Source organism: Heloderma suspectum, chromosome 14, assembly GCF_057233095.1.
Source record: "Heloderma suspectum isolate Gila_16-S chromosome 14, 16-S_ref, whole genome shotgun sequence".
Taxonomy (NCBI): domain Eukaryota; kingdom Metazoa; phylum Chordata; class Lepidosauria; order Squamata; family Helodermatidae; genus Heloderma; species Heloderma suspectum.
The window spans coordinates 17,243,865-17,262,322 of NC_139471.1; positions in this window are offsets into that span (position 1 = coordinate 17,243,865).

Sequence of the window (18,458 nt, forward strand, 5' to 3'; positions counted from 1 at the left end):
CCACCCAATAGCCGAAGCTCTCTGGGTGGTTCACAGAAATTGAAACCAAAAAACACAGAGTAAAACAATATAAAATATAAAAACATTAAAATCACAATATAGCAAGACAACTAGGGATGGCAGAGAATTCCGCCATGGACCCCAATGAGGCCAGATTTCAAAGAATCCAGCCTCCGGAGTCCATGGTGGAACAAGGTACTCACCTCCACCTCTCTCCAGAATCCATCTGGGCCAGCTCCTCCATGCAGCAATCCTGCAGAGCCAGCCACCAGGTCTGCATCCCTGGCAATATGGCTGGCCACCATTGCTGTGTCGTATCGCTGGGCTAACTCCGGATGCAAATGGCATCCACTATGCCATTTGAGGCCGTAAAGCTCTTAGGTTAACCTAAATGCAGCCCTTAACAGCTGCATTTAAGTTAATCTAACAGCTTTACGGCTGCAAATGACATCCACTATGCCATTTGTGTCCCTGTTTTTTCACGTGTGGGCTGTGCAAATATCTACATAAATATAATTTGTGTAGCCTATCGCGTGAAAAAACAGGGACACAAATGGCATAGTAGACAACATTTGTGGCCGTAAAGCTGTTAGATTAACAGCTGCATTTAGGTTAACCTAACAGCTTTCCGGCAGCAAATGGTGTAGTGGATGCCATTTGCATCTGGAGTTAGCCCTGCGATATGGCACAGCAATGGCGGCTGGCTGTATTGCCAGCGATGTGGGCCTGGCAGCCGGCTCTGCAGGATTGCTGTGGAGTGGAGCTGGCCCGGATGGATTCTGGGGGGAGGGATGGATTGCTTTCCCCCAAGGGTGGATTCCCACCCAGACCAGCAGGTAGGAATCCATCCACCCCAAAATACAACCAGAATAAAACCTAGCAGCAATGCGGAGATTTAAAATACAGATTTAAAACAGCAAAGCTAAGAGTCTAGAAAGCTAAAATGTTAAAATGCCTGGGAGAATAAAAAAGTCTTCACCTGGCTCCAGAAGGAATACAATGTAGGTGCCAGGTGAATAGGGAGCTCATTCCACCGCTGGGGTACCACAGCAGAAAAGGCCCTCCTCCTAGTAGCCGGCCGCCTCACTTCCTTTGGCAGGGGCTCATGGAGGACGGCCGCTGAGGACGATCTTAAGGTCCAGGCAGACACATATGGGAGGAGGCGATCCTTCAGATAACCTGCTCCCAAGCTATTAAGGGCTTTGAATGTTAATACCAGCATTTTGAATCGGGCCCAGAAATGGACTGGCAGCCAGTGCAGCTGGAAAAAGTACTGTCGTAATATGAGCTCTTAAGCTACAGTCACAGAAGTATTGCTGCAATCCATGGCAGAAGGATGTGTTGGATGGGATTTCATTGAAGCACTGGGGCTGTTGTTGTTGTTGTTGTTGTTGTTGTTGTTGTTGTGTGTGTTGTATGAGGCATTCCTAGGATTTTTTTAGCTCTGTGGATGGGCAAGGAGCTGTAGTACTACCAAGGCAATCCATCTTCTCAATGTTCCTTCCAGTTGTCGTCGTACATTGAGAACACAGTCAGCATGTCCCCTTTATTCATGAGAAGCAAGAATGTGGTTTTCCTTTCATCACCCCCATTGCTGGGTTGTTTTCCCCTCCATGGGACCATTTTTGATTTCATGAAATGCATATCGCCCAACTGCTCCTATTTACCAGGGAAAGTCCCTGTTTTCTTGTGCCAATGATGTCTGGTAAATTATCATTTGTGTTTTGTCCTTTTTGCTATTTGGGGAAATTGTGTGTGTGTGTGGGGGGGGATACCTTTTCAAAAATGGGCAAATTTGTGCACATACGCACAAGTTTTTTTTTTCATGCATTCCTTAAAGTATTTATATCTCAACTTTCACACTGAAGCATTTCAGGGTGGTTAATAGTGACCACAGATCAGAAACATCAATGAAAAGCATAAAGTCAAAATAACGCACCAGCAACAAAGCAATCGTAGAGTAAACAACCGGCAGCAAAACATGGCCATCAGCAAAAGGCAATGTTTAGTACAGCAGCTCAGACAGGCCCAGATGCCCTCTGAAGTATCACATTCTTTACTTGCCACCTGAATAATGATGTCAGTGGGCCAAAATGCAAGAGAGCATATCAGGGCTGCAGGGCCACTACTAAAAAGGTCCTGTCCCAGGTAACTTACCACTATGGGCTTTTCGGCATGAGGCTGTTAATCCGTTGCATCTACACAAGGAGCATTTCCTTCCCTGCTTTTCTGCTACATAACCTTTAGGTGGCAATGTGGGATAGCAGAATAGCACAAGTACACCAGAAGAAAAACTGGCTCTCCATCACCATCAAAAATAATACCCCATTTTCTTTGCTCTAAAAACAGTAATGGAAAGTGAAGTGAAACTGTAGGGGCACAAACCATAAACAACTATAAGTAGGGGATGATGAGTGCACAACAAATGCCTCATGTAGAAAAAATGAACATTTGAAACTGTGAAGATACCCAATTTAGGGCCTCCAGAAATGGGAAAATGTGATCCCTCAAACACTCTGGAGTGTGGATAAGTGGGGTTTTAAAATTCAGGAGCAGCTCTAAGAACTGGGCCAAGAAGCTAAATGGAATCCCTTGGGAATAAGATTATGTTATAACAAAGCATTGTTTATGGGATGGGGGATGGGGAGAGAAATGGCAAACACCATCTTGCAGCTGCCAGGAAGAGCATGTCGCCACCATTGTGAAATTGGTGGCAGCGAAAATGGCAGAGGAAAGAATGTAATACATTGTTAGGGAAGGATGGACTCACCTCCATCCGGTTTCATTAGGCTCTCACCATGCTGCTGCCTGCCTGCCACTGCCACATCGCACGAGTCACTGGAGCACCCAACAAGTGCCCAGCAAGTGATATCATCTTCTTAGCGAGCCACCATTTTGCATAAAAATGGAGGCTCAGGGTTTACCAGTGATGTAATGTTGCATAAATGGCAGCCATAAAGGGGCCATTTACACAACACTGCAGCTGTAAATGGCCCATTCACACCTGTAACATTGTGTAAATGGCCCCTTTACAGCTGCCATTTATGTAACATTGCATATCCAGAAAACCTCAAGCTGCCATTTTGACACAAAATGGTGGCTTGCTAAGGGGATGGGCGGTCGCTGGGTGCTGGCGGGCCACACGGATGCTCAGTAAGCGGGTCTGGTAAGTGGTGGTGGCTTGATGGACAGGGTCTGGGAGGCCAAGTGGCATGGGGAGTCTGTTGGACCCCTTCTTGGACTCCTGTAACATCTCTAAATATTTTCCCATGTCCATCTTACCCTTGACCTCCACATTTCAAGCCAGGACGTCTGGTCCAGCCCTGATCTGACTGCTGCATTTTGTACTTGTAGTGTGACTGTGAGTACTCTTCAAAGGCAACCCTCCACAGTGAATGCTTGCTGCCCAGATGTGATTGCATTTACATCTTGCCCAGATGTGTTAGGGACAGATGAATCTATCTGCTTTGTTTTCTTCTCCCACTTTTTTTTTTTTTTAAGCTCAAGTTCTTTTCACGCCCAGTATGAAGAAACTTGTGGAGTTTGGTAAATGCTTGTCAAGAATGAGCTGAACCAAAATTTACACCCGTATCTTCTCTGACCAAATTCAGTAGCTGCTGGTATTGCCAGTATTCAGTAGGTACTGAAACCTTGACTTTTCAGAGCAAAACAGTCAAAGCCCCGGGCCTGGATAGACATGCCTTAGTTTTGGTTTCTCCCACGTTTGATATTATATATATATATATATAAATATATATATATAAATATATATATATATATCCCAGATATGGGGAAAGAATGTGAATTTTGATAAATTCATATCAAACCCAAACTGAAATGACATTCTCACTCATGCAGCGTAACTGTTAAGTAAAGTGCAAGCAAAAACACTAAGGGCACAATCTTATGTATGCTTAGACGGGGGTGGGGGTGAGGACACTATAACACCCAGAAAGTCCCAGCTCGCCACACAGTCTGGGACATGCTGGGATTCATAGGCATTTTCTTTTCTGTCTAAAATGCATAGGATTGCACCCCTAAGGCACCTTGTAATGCATTGGCTGCTTCAGGATCAGTCTGTCACTCTTGAGAGAAGTGATCTTGCATAAGGCTCTACTTAGGGTAGAGGCCATATCTACCTTATCTTATCACCTTACCTTACCTTACCTTACCTTACCTTACCTTACCTTACCTTACCTTACCTTACCTTACGTTATCTACCTTATCTTCTACAGTAGAGCCTTAAATCATCTTATCTTTATCTTCCTTATCTTAATAGAATAGTATGGAATCATAGAATAGTAGGGTTGGAAGGGGCCTATATGACAATTGAGTCCAACCTGCCAATCTTATCTACCTTATCTACCCTTATCTTCTAGGGTAGAGCCTTATCTTATCTATCTTATCTTATCTTATCTACTTTATCATATCTACTTTTTCTACCTTACCTTACCTTACCTTACCTTACCTTACCTTACCTTACCTTACGTTATCTACCTTATCTTCTACAGTAGAGACTTATATCATCTTATCTTTATCTTCCTTATCTTAATAGAATAGTATGGAATCATAGAATAGTAGGGTTGGAAGGGGCCTATATGACAATTGAGTCCAACCTGCCAATCTTATCTACCTTATCTACCCTTATCTTCTAGGGTAGAGCCTTATCTTATCTATCTTATCTTATCTTATCTTATCTTATCTTATCTTATCTACTTTATCATATCTACTTTTTCTACCTTACCTTACCTTACCTTACGTTATCTACCTTATCTTCTACAGTAGAGCCTTATATCATCTTATCTTTATCTTCCTTATCTTAATAGAATAGTATGGAATCATAGAATAGTAGGGTTGGAAGGGGCCTATATGACAATTGAGTCCAACCTGCCAATCTTATCTACCTTATCTACCCTTATCTTCTAGGGTAGAGCCTTATCTTATCTATCTTATCTTATCTTATCTTATCTACTTTATCATATCTACTTTTTCTACCTTACCTTACCTTACCTTACGTTATCTACCTTATCTTCTACAGTAGAGCCTTATATCATCTTATCTTTATCTTCCTTATCTTAATAGAATAGTATGGAATCATAGAATAGTAGGGTTGGAAGGGGCCTATATGACAATTGAGTCCAACCTGCCAATCTTATCTACCTTATCTACCCTTATCTTCTAGGGTAGAGCCTTATCTTATCTATCTTATCTTATCTTATCTTATCTACTTTATCATATCTACTTTTTCTACCTTACCTTACCTTACCTTACCTTACCTTACCTTACCTTACCTTACGTTATCTACCTTATCTTCTACAGTAGAGCCTTATATCATCTTATCTTTATCTTCCTTATCTTAATAGAATAGTATGGAATCATAGAATAGTAGGGTTGGAAGGGGCCTATATGACAATTGAGTCCAACCTGCCAATCTTATCTACCTTATCTACCCTTATCTTCTAGGGTAGAGCCTTATCTTATCTATCTTATCTTATCTTATCTTATCTTATCTTATCTTATCTACTTTATCATATCTACCTTATCTACCTCAACTTATCTACCCTTATCTACCTTATCTTATCTACCCTTATCTTCTCAGGTAGAGCCTTCTCTACTTAGAGTAGATCCTATCTACTTAAGGTTTGTATCACTCCAAACCTGCATCTTGAATTGTGCCTAGAAGTGAGCAACAGCAGTGAACTCACTGTCCTTTCTATTTCTAGCTGGGAGAAGGAAAACAAATGGGTAAGTTAAAGAGAGAGAGAGAGAGAGAGAGAAAGAGAGAGACTGTGGAGCAGCTCAGGTTAGTGTATTTCAATCCTATTTCCTTCCTTGTGCATTTTCTTCTGCGTTCTCGGCATGTGCCCTTTTCCAACTGAGGAAGTATTTGCATGGCACAGAACTGCTGGGGAAAGTGGTTGAAAAATGGTGTGAAAATACTGATAAATAGCCCTAAATGAAAAGCAATTTTAGCAGGGGAGCCCTGAGGCAGCCTGCGACTCTACTTCTTGCAGACTATAACACTCCAAAGAGAAGCTTCCTGGCTGTAGCAGACTCCCAAAAGACAGAGCAATCACATAATTGCTGGCAGAGAGGGAAGGACTTCAGCTTCTCATCTCTTTCTTCCTATTTTGTGGGTCTGGTTGGATCACAGCAGCACTGATCAAATGAAAGCCCAAATTATTTGCTGAAGGAATGTTCCCCTCAACTTTGCTCGGGCTGTGAGATCAGCAGATTTGAGGTATGCCATCATACTCCCCTCATACAAATCAATGCTGTGACCACACTTGGAACACTGTGTACAGTTCTGGTCACCACTCACCGCACCTAAAAAAGATACTATACAGTTGGAAACAGTGCAGAAAAAGGCAACTAAAATGACCAAGGTGCTGGAGCATCACCCTTATGATGGAAGATTACTGGGATTAGCTGGGATTGTTTAGCTTGGAGAAAAGGTGAGACATGATGGAGGTGTACACAATTATGGATGTTGTGGAGAAAGTGGATAAGGAGATTATTTTTTTCTCCCTCTCTCATAATACTAGAACCCAGTGGGGTCATCCCATGAAACTGATTGGTGGGAGTTTCAGGACAGATCAAAGGAAGGGCTTCTTCACACAGCGCAGAGTTGGACTATGGAATTTATTACCACAAGATGTAGTGATGGCCACCAATTTGGATGGCTTTAAAAGAGGGTTAGACCGATGCATGGAGAATAAGTCTATCAATGGCTACTAGTCATGAGGCTATATGTTACCTCCAGGAACAGAGGAAGTATGCCTATGTACACCAGCGACTTGGGAACATGGGTGGTAGGGAGCTGTTGCATTCCTGTCCTGCTTGTGGGTTTCTCATCGACAGCTGGTTGGCCACTGTGTGTACAGAACGCTGGACTACATGGACCCTTGGTCTGATCCAGCAGGGCTCTGCTTATGTTCTTATGTTGACTGCAGCCTGTATTTGCATTGGGACACCTTCCTTTAGAGAATTCTTGTGCCTTGAGTAATGGCAGTACGACTGCAAAAAACAGGCTTCTGCATGTACTTCCCATGCCAGATTAGGTACTATGTGCACAAAAGAGTATTGCATGCACAAAGATCCCGGGACAAGGGATTTTCATCCAAAACTTGAAGCTACACTGCATGTCCCCAGCAATCTGGATTCACAACTGTGTGAGACTCAGTTTCAACAAAGACTAGGGATGGCATGACTCAGAAAACTCTGAGTCATGCCAGAAGCTCCAACAAAGGTCAGAGTAAGACTGAGCCTTAATTAGGAGTTTGCCTGGTTTAGACTGCATGGCTCCACCTCTGCATTAACTGAGGCATCGTCTCTTAAAGTGGTATGACCTGTTCTTGCCTCAAACTGCAACAATGTAGGAATCGCTACGGTGTGCAAGTGCCCTCGTGGGCCGTGGCCAGAGTTCAAAGTTGGCAAGGCAACCTCCTCCGGATGCAGGAGAGCCAACCCTTGGGTTCTTCCCGAGGAACTAGATCCTGGGGAAGTGGAAACCTCGTAATGCCTTTCTGTGACCAAATCCTCTTCTGAGCTGTTAACTCTGGAGGACAAGGGGTTGGGGTCTTCGGACAAGGAGGGTTCATGGTCCTTGTCCATGATAGGGTGTCATAGGGATTCTCCCAAGCTCAGCTTGGAAACAAACCTCAAGGGTTCAGAAGACCCTACCCAAAATAAGTCTCCCAATCCCCCCACCTCCCACTCTGGTTGGTACCGAGTGTTGGATATTCACATGTCCCTGACTATCTTTGCCGCCTCCCCCAGAGTGCACACTCACACACTCCTCCCTTCCCTTCCTTAGGCACCAGCAGCAGCATAAAGAAGAGGGGAAATAAGTGTTTTGCTCCCTCCTCCTCCTCTTCCCCCATCCCACCTCTCCCTATCATCCAGTCTAACTGCCAGGACAGAATGTATTAGGGGATGTGGAGTTCATTCAAGTGTTGTACTTGCAAGATAGTGTAGGGAAAGAGATGGATTAGTTTTAGTGGGGAGGGGGAGAGAGATTTCTGGTTCATTTTGACGTGGTTAATGTTGTCTATTAAGAGCACTTTCCTGCCTAACAGCAGCATTGACCAACTATTCATTTTTTAGATTGTAATCCATCTTCTATACTGAAGATTCTTTGGGAAGAGGAGGAGGGGAGGAGGAAGAGGAAGAGGAAGAGGAAGAGGAAGAAGAAGAGGAAGAGGAAGAGGAAGAGGATGAGGAAGAGGAAGAGGAAGAGGAAACAACCCTTTGGGAAATGTTTGGGGCAAAGATTTTGGAAGACTCAGATTAGATAAAAATGGTTTGGAAGAGGTATATCAGAGACTGAGGAATAATTTCCGCTGCCCTCCATGAATGACAGAAGTTGTTTCAATGGAATACTTTGGTTTCAATTTGTTTTTGAAAAAGCAATGAAATTGGATACAAGCCGGAGAACATCTATCACATTTCCACTAATCACATCATTCTCCTTACAACAAGTGCATCATATTTGTGTTTTTACCTAGTGCTGTGCCAAAAATCTCTCCCACATGTTTTTTTGGCCATTCTCATTCAATTTGACAGAAGAGAAATTGCTTTTGGAAATAAATTCAATAGTGAAGAAATTTCAGAGAAATTTTCCTGGGTTGGGGTTCGGTTTCTTGGGCTTACCTTACTTAGGAGGTGGCCAAGAAGTGAGCACAAGTGTCCTGTTTTTCACTATACAATCATCTCTTTGGCCGCCTGACCTCCTCAGCTTCCTTGTTGTTGTTGTTGTTCAGTCATTAAGTCATGACCGACTCTTCGTGACCCCATGGACCATAGCACACCAGGCCTTCCTGTCCTCCACTCTCTCCTGGAGTGTGCTCAAGCCTCAAGTCCATATTCATTGCATCGGTGATGCTATCTAGCCATCTCATCCTCTGCTGTCCCCTTCTCCTTTTGCCTTCAATCTTTCCCAGCATCAGGGTCTTTTCCAGAGACTTTTCTCTTCGCATTAGGTGGCCAAAATATTTGAGCTTCAGCTTCAGTATCTGTCCTTCCAATGAGCACTCAGGGTTGATTTCTTTAAGGATTGACCTCAGCTTCCTACACTTCCATTAAAGCCCAGTTTAAGGCACCATGAGGCAAATCCTCCCATAGAGCTTTTGCAGATTAGGATGCACAGGCAGCCTGGGAGGCTGGCTGTGATTAGGTAAGCTCAAAAACACCACAAAATAAATAATAAAACATCCTGAATGAAATGAGACTAGAAGCCTCTTTCATGGGGAACAGAAACTTTCAGTAAATTGGAGGACAGATTTTGGCAGGGTGCTAATACCAACTTATCCTTGAAGCTGGACACAACACTGCCCCCACCTGCATTGCAGTGTATGCAAACTGGGGGGCCGGCCAAGACAGCTGATGCGGTTGCAGCATGCCCCCCCCAACCCTTAGGAAAACAGAAAGAAGCTGTGCTACAAGCCCCACCAATGGGGAGCCCCACCTGGGAGAAACTGTGGAGAGTTTCTCCTCCCCCTGGAGAAATTCAGTGAAATGCCTCCCTGCTCAATGTTGCTGCCCACAAATAGGTTGGAGAATTTCAAGAGGCCATTTTTCTCACTACATCGCTGCAGCTCTGAAATCACTAATAATAACCTTTAACTGATGCTGTGAAACCACTGATTAATGGGTTTCCTTCTTCCCTTCCACATTATTCCTCTTCTTCCCATCATTCTAGATGCAAGCTTCTAGCTATGCATGAACGGACGAGGGAGGGGAGTGGGTCATGTGGAAAGAAATGTGGTAAACCAGCAGATATCCTGCATGGTGGAATAATCATAAGGAAAATTATGGGTTCTTTCCTAGCAGTTAACCTGTTTGGACTGCAGCTCATTTAATTAGCAGCAGAAGCATGAGGTGACAGGCTTGGCAGAGAACAATATAGTAATGGGAGTGGAGGAAAAAAAATCATATTCCAGCTGGGCACTTCCTGTTACACCTGGCTATTATCTGGTGGGGTGTTAATGTCCATTCCCAGTTGTTCAGTTCCATTGGACTGGAGTGACATGACTAAAAATTACTCCAGGGAAAGGCTGGGAGGGGGCTCCATCTTGTAACATAAAACAACCATTTTGTTTTCAAAACCTGAGACAAATACTATGAAACTGAGAAAATACTATGAAGTAGGGGGAACTGGAGAAATTTAGCCTAAAGCAGCCATGGCCAGCTCCTGATATTTGTGTTGGAATGGGAATGGGGAGAATTCATTTGGTTTGCATTTTCATAGAATCATAGAGTAGTAGGGTTGGAAGGGACCTATAAGACCATCGAGTCCAACTCCCTGCTCATTGCAGGAATCTAAGTCAGAGCATCCCTGTCCAGCCTCATCTTGAATGCCTCCAGTGTGGGAGAGCCCACCACCTCCCTAGATAATTGGTTCCATTGTCTTATTGCTCTAAGAGTCAGGAAGTTTTCCCTCTGGCCTCATTTCACACTTTAGATTCAATATGCACACAAGTCTCTCTCTCTCTCTCTCTCTCTCTCTCCAACACCTACCTAATAAATTGGATCATAATACATATATTCTCAAGCTTTTTCTGATAATGCTCATAATTCCCAAACCAATTCTGAATTGAGCCAAGGGAAGATTGCTTATCACTCATATCAAAGTAAGATTCATGAATACTATCCTCTAAAATAAGATGCCTCTAATTCACACTAGGCGAGCTGGCAGGGAAGTGATGAGGGAAGGCACCAGAACACTTCAATTAAACGTCTTCACAATTATTGGGCTTCAACTAAACATCTTCACAATTATCCAACTTGCAATGCTTTTTTGTTCAGGCATCTGGAGGGTTCCCACCTTCAGTCTGCACATGGCTTAGAACAACCTTCTCCAATCTGGTGCCCTCCAGATCTTTTGGACTACAACTCTCAGCATTCCTCCCCATTGGCTATCCTGGCTTGGGCTGATGGGAGTTGATGTCCAAAACATCTGGAGGGTACCAGGGTGGTGAAGCTGGATTAGACCATTTCTGTATGCATTTCTAGGCCCTGAGGTTACTTGGTTGAGAGGTAACTGGAGTACTCGGAGCTTCTGTGTTTTACCACCTTCAACAAGTTCATGAGAAGGCAGTCAAGCAGTGCATCCATAATTCACAAAGAACATTTGGAGCATGCTTCCCAGGGGATTAACACTTCTGCCACAGCCGCATGTTGAGATGAAGTAGCACGTCTTTATTTACTGAGAAGATTTGCCATGTTCAACAGTGAGTACAAGGCAAGCAAAGAGCTCTCCTGGAACTGAAATGGTGTCTTTGTCAGTACTGCGTGGCTCTTCTATTTAATTCCCTGAAATCTGCCATAATCAGACCAGTTTTCACCCATCAGCTCAGTGGAGAGAATGACAGAGAGAGTGAACAGAAGCATCTCCAGCATTTTCACTACTCTGTTTCCCAGCATTGCATCAAACTGGCAGGAAGCCCCCTGGGAGGAGAAATTTACTATACATCATGTCAGGCCCAAGCACATTAGGTTTATGGATATGATAGACTGAATGCTGAAATTACCATTTGCACAAATGATCGTGCCATTCCTGGAGGCCTACTGTGTCCCTTTAATACCCCAATCTTTCAATTATGAAGCAGAGATCAGTCAGGGCACTTTGGGAAGTGGCTTTTTCATTTCTCTTCCGTGCACATACTTGTATTGCCATTCCCTTTGTGTGGATAGCTCTGGCAATGCTAAGATCATCAACCCATGAGCTATGTTGCATAGGGATATTAGAGGAGAAAGGAGAAGAGATCCACGTTGTCTTCCTCCTTGCAGCATCCCCTCATCTAGCATGAGACCCAAGAGTTGAGCATTGCTTCTCATGAGCAACAACACCGGTTGCCATCTTGGATGAAGGAGCTGACTGAGGAGATGTTGGTGTTTTTACTAAGAATGAACAGATCTTCCCTTGGGCTTGCTCTGCATTCCACTCCTGCATCCCACTCTTCCTGCATTAACTAGGTAAATTCGGCCAATTATCAGAACCTTTCCTATGTCTTCAGGCTCCGGAAGCATTGCAAATGGGCATGTAAACAAAGAGCAGGTCTAGTTTAACAGTGGCTAGGATGTTGGACTTAAACCAGATAGAGTTACCAAGTACATGAGAACACAAGAAGAGCCCTGCTGGATCAGACCAAGGGCTCATCTAGTCCTCTATCCACTTTCCGTGAGGGACCCATATAACTGCAAAGGGAGTGAGGAGGGTGGCTACCTGGAAGAGGCCCTTTTCTGCTGTGCCCCCCCCCCAGCTTTGGACTGAGCTCCCTAGGGAGGTTTGCATGGCACCTATGTTGTTCTCCTTACGGTGCCAGCTCAAGACTTAAAAAAAAAAATTAAAAATTCTCCCAGTATTTTAGCTTCTTAGTCTTTTAGCTTTGGTGTTTTAAATCTGTACTTTAAATCTCTGCATCGCGGCTAGGTTTTATTCTGGTTGTACTGCAATATTGTAGTTTTAAGCTTTTATATTTTATATTGTTTTTATGCTGCACGCTGTGGTTTTAATTTCTGTGAACTGCCCAGAGAGCTTCGGCTATTGGGTGCTATGGAAATAAACAAACAAACAAACAAACAAACAAACTGCAGACTCTGAAGAACTGTTGTTGACCTCAGGCCTGTGTGGAGGGACCTGTGTGGAGAGCTGCACAATTACAATTACAAAGAGCTTTGTCTATTGGGTGGCATAGAAATGTAATAAATAAATAAATAACCTCTCTGGAAAGAACATTTTAGCTCTACTCTGGATCTGCCAACTCAGGGTGGCCATTGGCACTAGGGATGCATGGATTTTGTTAAATCCGCTCTATCCGTGTGTTTCACAGATTGTCACATGTATTTTTTTCCATCCTCCACTCATGGTGGAATCAGATTGTTTTGACCAGAATTTTGTTCTACTTGAGCTAATGCATTAGTGCTAATGCACATTAGCACAAGTTTGCATTAGCACTAATGCACACTAGTGCAAATGTGCATTCATTCATGTGAATGAGCACTAATGCACATTAGCACGAATGTGCATTAGTGCAAATCCCCCCCCCCCAAAAAAATAGTGTGTGGAATTTGGGTGATTTGGAAAGAGCCGTCTGCTGTGGAATCTAGTATTCATAGAAATCTCAACTCATCTGAATCTATTGCAAGTTTCTCCCACAGCTTTAATCGGCACCTGCTTCCTAGGAGGAAAGGGATATAAGGAAGGAGACTTCCTTTTTCACTGCTTCCATGCTCAAGCAGTGAGGTCTACCAACCTCTATGTTTCTAATCATTCAGTCCAGTTTCTTGGCTTGTCCTGCCTTTTTCATCCTCCGATCCTGATCTTGACTCTTGGCTTCTTCCCCAATCCTGCTTCTGATTTGTCCTCTAATCCTGCTTGTTCTTCAGTCCTGCCATCTGGTCTGGTCTCCAATCCTGCCTTCTGGTTCCTCCCCTTCTCTTGACTACTCAGCAGTCTGATCTCACTCCAGACTGCTGCCCATGACACAACCTTGACAGACCAAGTTGCTCTCTGATGGCCCCCCATTGCTCCCCTCCAGGGGACTTACAGTCTATGGCATTATTCCAGAGCTCTGTGTAGAATTTAAACAGGGGGGGGGGGTGGCTTCCCAGACCCAGTTGGCACTGCCATATAAGCCTATGAATATGTGAATTAGTGGGTGAGAATTTTATTTACTTATTTATTTATTTAAAATATTTCAGGGCTGTCTTTCAAGGCAGACACACACACCCCCAGCATACAACAATCAAACATATAAAACTAATACAATTAAAAAATGATAAAAACACAATAAAACAGGAATAACACAATAAAAAGCACAATAAAAACCAACAACAAAAACAGAAACTGCAACAACAGCCGTGATATCAGGGCTAGAGTAAAATGACTTTATTTATTTAGTTATTACATTTATATCCCACCTTTCTTCCACTGTGGAACTCAAGGTGGCCTCACGTGGTTCCCAGGTGGTCTCCTAACCAAGCACTGACCAGACGGAGACCTGCATGGTGTCTGCCTCATGTGCCTTCAGACTATGCCCTGAGCTCTATTGAACATGTCTTCAAGGCCCTCTTAACACCTTGCAATGATGGAGCATGGTGGACCCTCGATGGCAACTTATTACAGAAGTGTGGGGCCACTGCAGAGAAGGCCCTCTCATGTGTGGTCACTTCCCTCACTGCTCTCGTGGGTGGGCAAATGAGAAGGGCCTCTGTTGCTGAAAATAAAGTGTGGGTGGGCTGATATGGGTGAAGGCAATCCTTCAAGTTTTTTGGTCCCAAACTGTTTAAGGCTTAAAGGTCAAAACCAGCTGGGGAGCCAACAAGATGGCACATGAATACACTCCCCCTCTTCCTCTCCGGCTCCCTTTCTAGGGAAGACCAAGATGTAGCATTGACTGGCTTTGTCAGTACACTTGGGCCCCTGTGAAGACTTGAGGTGTACGAGGCAAAAGGAAACATGGTCAGGCTTAGAGGTCTGGAGTTTTTTGCTGGGAGGGGGTATCCCTGAGAGGAGTAGTTTCATTTCCCCAGTTAAGTTTCGGTTTCATTTCTTCAGGTTTGAGACAGTACTTTTGGTTTTGAGGGAGGAGGGTATAAAAAGAGAGTGAGAGAGCCAGTAAGAAGAGAGTCAGGAGACCGTAGCCTGGAGCAGGAAGAAGAATCCTAGAAAAGTCTAAGTACAGCTAGGGTAAAGGAACTTGGGTTCTGCAACTTGTATTCCTATGTAAGGCCTTTTGTATCACTCAGCTCTATTGTGTAAATACCTTTAGTTGTGATTTGCTAGCTTGACATTTACCAATAAAGTGTTGTGGCTCTGGGCCTAGAGTGTCAATTACCCCACATCCAGAGCCTAAACCCTACGTGATTGGGAAGGGGAAGTTCAAAAGAAGGAAGGTGGGACTCTTAAGGAGGCAAGAGATCCTCACGGAGTTGTTCGGGGGGGGGGCAGGTCATAAGGGGAAACCTGACAGCTTCCCAGCAGCTTCCTGAGGGGGTTAGATCCTCGTGCCGGTCCAGCTTCAGCCCATTACTCTAGGCAATGTTCTCTGTTACTGTCTCACTGATGGTACTGGCACTGGGAAAGGAGAGCAGAGCCATTCCACCAGAGCTGCTGAAGACTGTTACTGTGAGCAGCCATTCCAGAAGGCCGTACTGAAGGAGAGGAGAGAGGGAACCAGTGCCATTCCACCAGCCATGCTGAATATCCCCCCCCCATTCCTTTTTCCTCGTCTGTCGTGTCTTTTTTTAGATTGCAATCCTGTTGGTAAGGAGCATCTAGTTTAACGGATTGTAAGTTGCTTCAGGAACCTTTTTGGCTAAGGAGTGACATAAAATACTCTGAATGAATGAGTACAACTGGACTTCCCACATCTCTCTGGCTATCCACTGTAGCAATGGAGTACGGTGTCGTCAATTGTAGTGGGGCAGTGAATCCATTCTGGTTTTCAGTTCAGAACCAGCCAGAACTCTAAGTGAGCTATCCAAGGTGCTGAACCCATTTCAGTTTGTTTAGAGTTCTAGCTGGTTCTGAGTAAAGCCCAGAATGGAAATCAGAGCCACCAGCCTCCACTTCACTGCAGATTATATAGACCTCTGGTCTGATGCAGCACAGCTCTTCCTACATATGGTGCAACTGAGTGCATGGAGGGAGTTGTGGGAAGGCAAAGGGGTTCAGCCCTCTCCTCTGTGTGCTCCTTCTCCTGTTATTAAGGAAGAGTCCTGCCCCTTGCTTCTTATACGATTGGGACAGACATGTGAGTGATGGCCCCACCATGTCAGGCCTGGCCTTCACTAGGTGACCTTGGTATAGGCTCTCTCTCTCTCTCTCTCTCTCTCTCTCTCTCTCAGCCTACCTAAGAAGGAGTTCTCTGAAATAATCAAGTTAGACTTGTGTGCAAATGGCCTCTTGAAATTATCCTTGCTAGCTGTGGGCAGAAAAATGAGGGTGGGTCCATTTTACTTTGTGAAATGGCCCCGCTTCCCTATCTCCTGATGTTAGAGATGTTATGTTATGGAACATAAGGAATGCCCCACTGGATCAGACCAAAGCTGATCCAAGTCTAGTAGTTCCTTGTTTCCCATACTAGCCAGCTTATCCCGAGATTCAGGACAGATGAAAGGAAGGACATCTTCATACACTGTGTAGTTAAACTGTGGAATTCGCTACCACAAGATGATTTGGATGGCTTTAAAGGAGGTTAGAAAAATTGTGGAGGAGAAGGTTATCAATGGGTACTAGTCCTGATGGCTATGTGCTACCTCCAGGATCAGAGGCAGTGAGCCTATGTACACCAGTTGCTGGGGAACATGGGTGGGAGGGTACTGTTGCACTCATGCCCTGCTTGTAGGTTCCCAGTCAACAGCTGGTTGGCCACTGTGCGAACAGAATGCTGGACTAGATGGACCCTTGGTCTGATCCAGCATGTCTCCTCTTATGTTCTTATGTTCACTGAATTCTCCAGGGGGACAGGGAATTCTGCAACAGTTTGTCAAGAATGGGACTCACCAGGAGCAGCGGCAGTAGCCCAGATTCTTTTCCCTAAGGCATTTTTCAGTGTGAGTGGCAACAAGAGAAAGAACTCTTTTGGCAGCCTGGCCAGCATTCTGTATCCTCCATAATGCTTCAGAACTAGCTTTGTCCCAGTTCATTTATCTCAAATGGGGGTGGACAATATTCAGAGAAAACTCTGGAAAGTTGCCTTCTTTTTCTGGGGCAGCAGGAGGATGGGAGGCATGTTAGACAAAGAAAAAAAATATTGGAAATTTATAGATGATAGATAGATAGATTGATTGATAGATAAATATATGATAGACAGATAGATGATAGATAGATTTCTGAGAATTTTGGTACAGCTTTAATTCAAGTGGAGAATCTCCTCCTTCTTTGTCCAGCTTGATGTCAGATCTGGCAGTGGCCTTACCATTAATTTCACACCTCATTGCATACGAACATCAGAAGAGCCCGGTTGGATCAGACCAAGGGTCCATCTAGTCCAGCATTCTGTTCATCTGGTGGCCAACCAGCTGTTGACTGGGAACCCGCAAGCAGGGCATGAGCACAACAGCACCCTCCCACCCATGTTCCCCAGCAACTGGTGTACATACACATACTGCCTCTGATAATGGAGGTAGCACATAGCCATCAGGACTAGTACCCATTGATAGCTTTCTCCTCCACACATTGTCTAACCTCCTTTTAAAGCCATCCAAATTATCTTGTGGTAGTGAATTCCACAGTTTAACTATGCACTGTGTGAAAAAGTCCTTCCTTTCATCTCTCCTGAATCTTGGGATGAGCTAGCTAGTATGGGAAACAAGGAACTAGACTTGGATCAGCTTTGGTCTGATCCAGTGGGGCATTCCTTATGTTCTTCCCCAACCTGCTGCCCTCCAGATATTTTGGACTTCAACTCTCATCTGCCCCAGTCAATTGTCAGGAATTCTGGGAGTCATAAGAACATGAGAAGAGCACTGCTGGTTCAGACCAAGGGTCCATCTAGTCCAGCATCCTGTTCACCCAGTGGCCAACCAGCTGCCCACAGGAAACCGACAAGCAGAACATGAGTGCAACAGCACCCTCCCGCCCATGTTTCCCAGCAACTGGTTTTCTTCTACTCAGATTTCCTGCTTACATTAAACATGGGACCTGGCACTCAGTGGGCTATTAGTCAAGTCTAAAGTTTGACACATCTAGGTAATCTGTGCACACCTAAAGCCTGTCACACATCAATATTGACTAACAGCATTTCTTGTCTGCAGAGGCTGTTTTGCAATAAAACAGATAATGGAGAAAACTCCCTGACCCTAGCCAAGCAGTTAGAAAAAATAACAGTTATCAAACATCCTGCATGAAGCTCAGGGTAGGAGAGAGAGAGAGAGAGGAAAAAAACTTTTAGGAAAGAAAAATAAAAGTGAGGGGGGATATGAGATTGGAGAACAGGGGATATCAATGATCAGGTGTAAATAACAGACCGAGGAAGAAGGTGAGGAGAGGTAAGGGAAATGTTTCCTGCTGAACATCAGGAAAAGCTTCCTGACTGTTAGAGGAATACAACAATGGAACCCATTCCCTAGGAAGGTGGTGGGCTCTCCCACACTGAAGGCATTCAAGACAAGGCTGGACAGCCATCTGTCAGGGATGCTCTGACTTGGATTCCTGCACTGTGCAGGGGGTTGGACTTGATGGCCTTATAGGCCCCTTCCAACCCTACTCTTCTATGATTCTATGAAATATGGACAGGATGGACAACCATGAGAGAGAGAACTGGTGGCTAATGGAGATTTAGGCCATCAGTGGCTAGTAGGCACGATGGCCATGTGCTATCTGGGATCACAGGCAGCATGCCTCTGAACACCATTCATTCATTCATTCATTCATTCATTCATTCATTTCTATACTGCCCCAAAGCTGAAGCTTTCTGGGCAGTTCACAAAAATTAAAACCACAAAGTGCA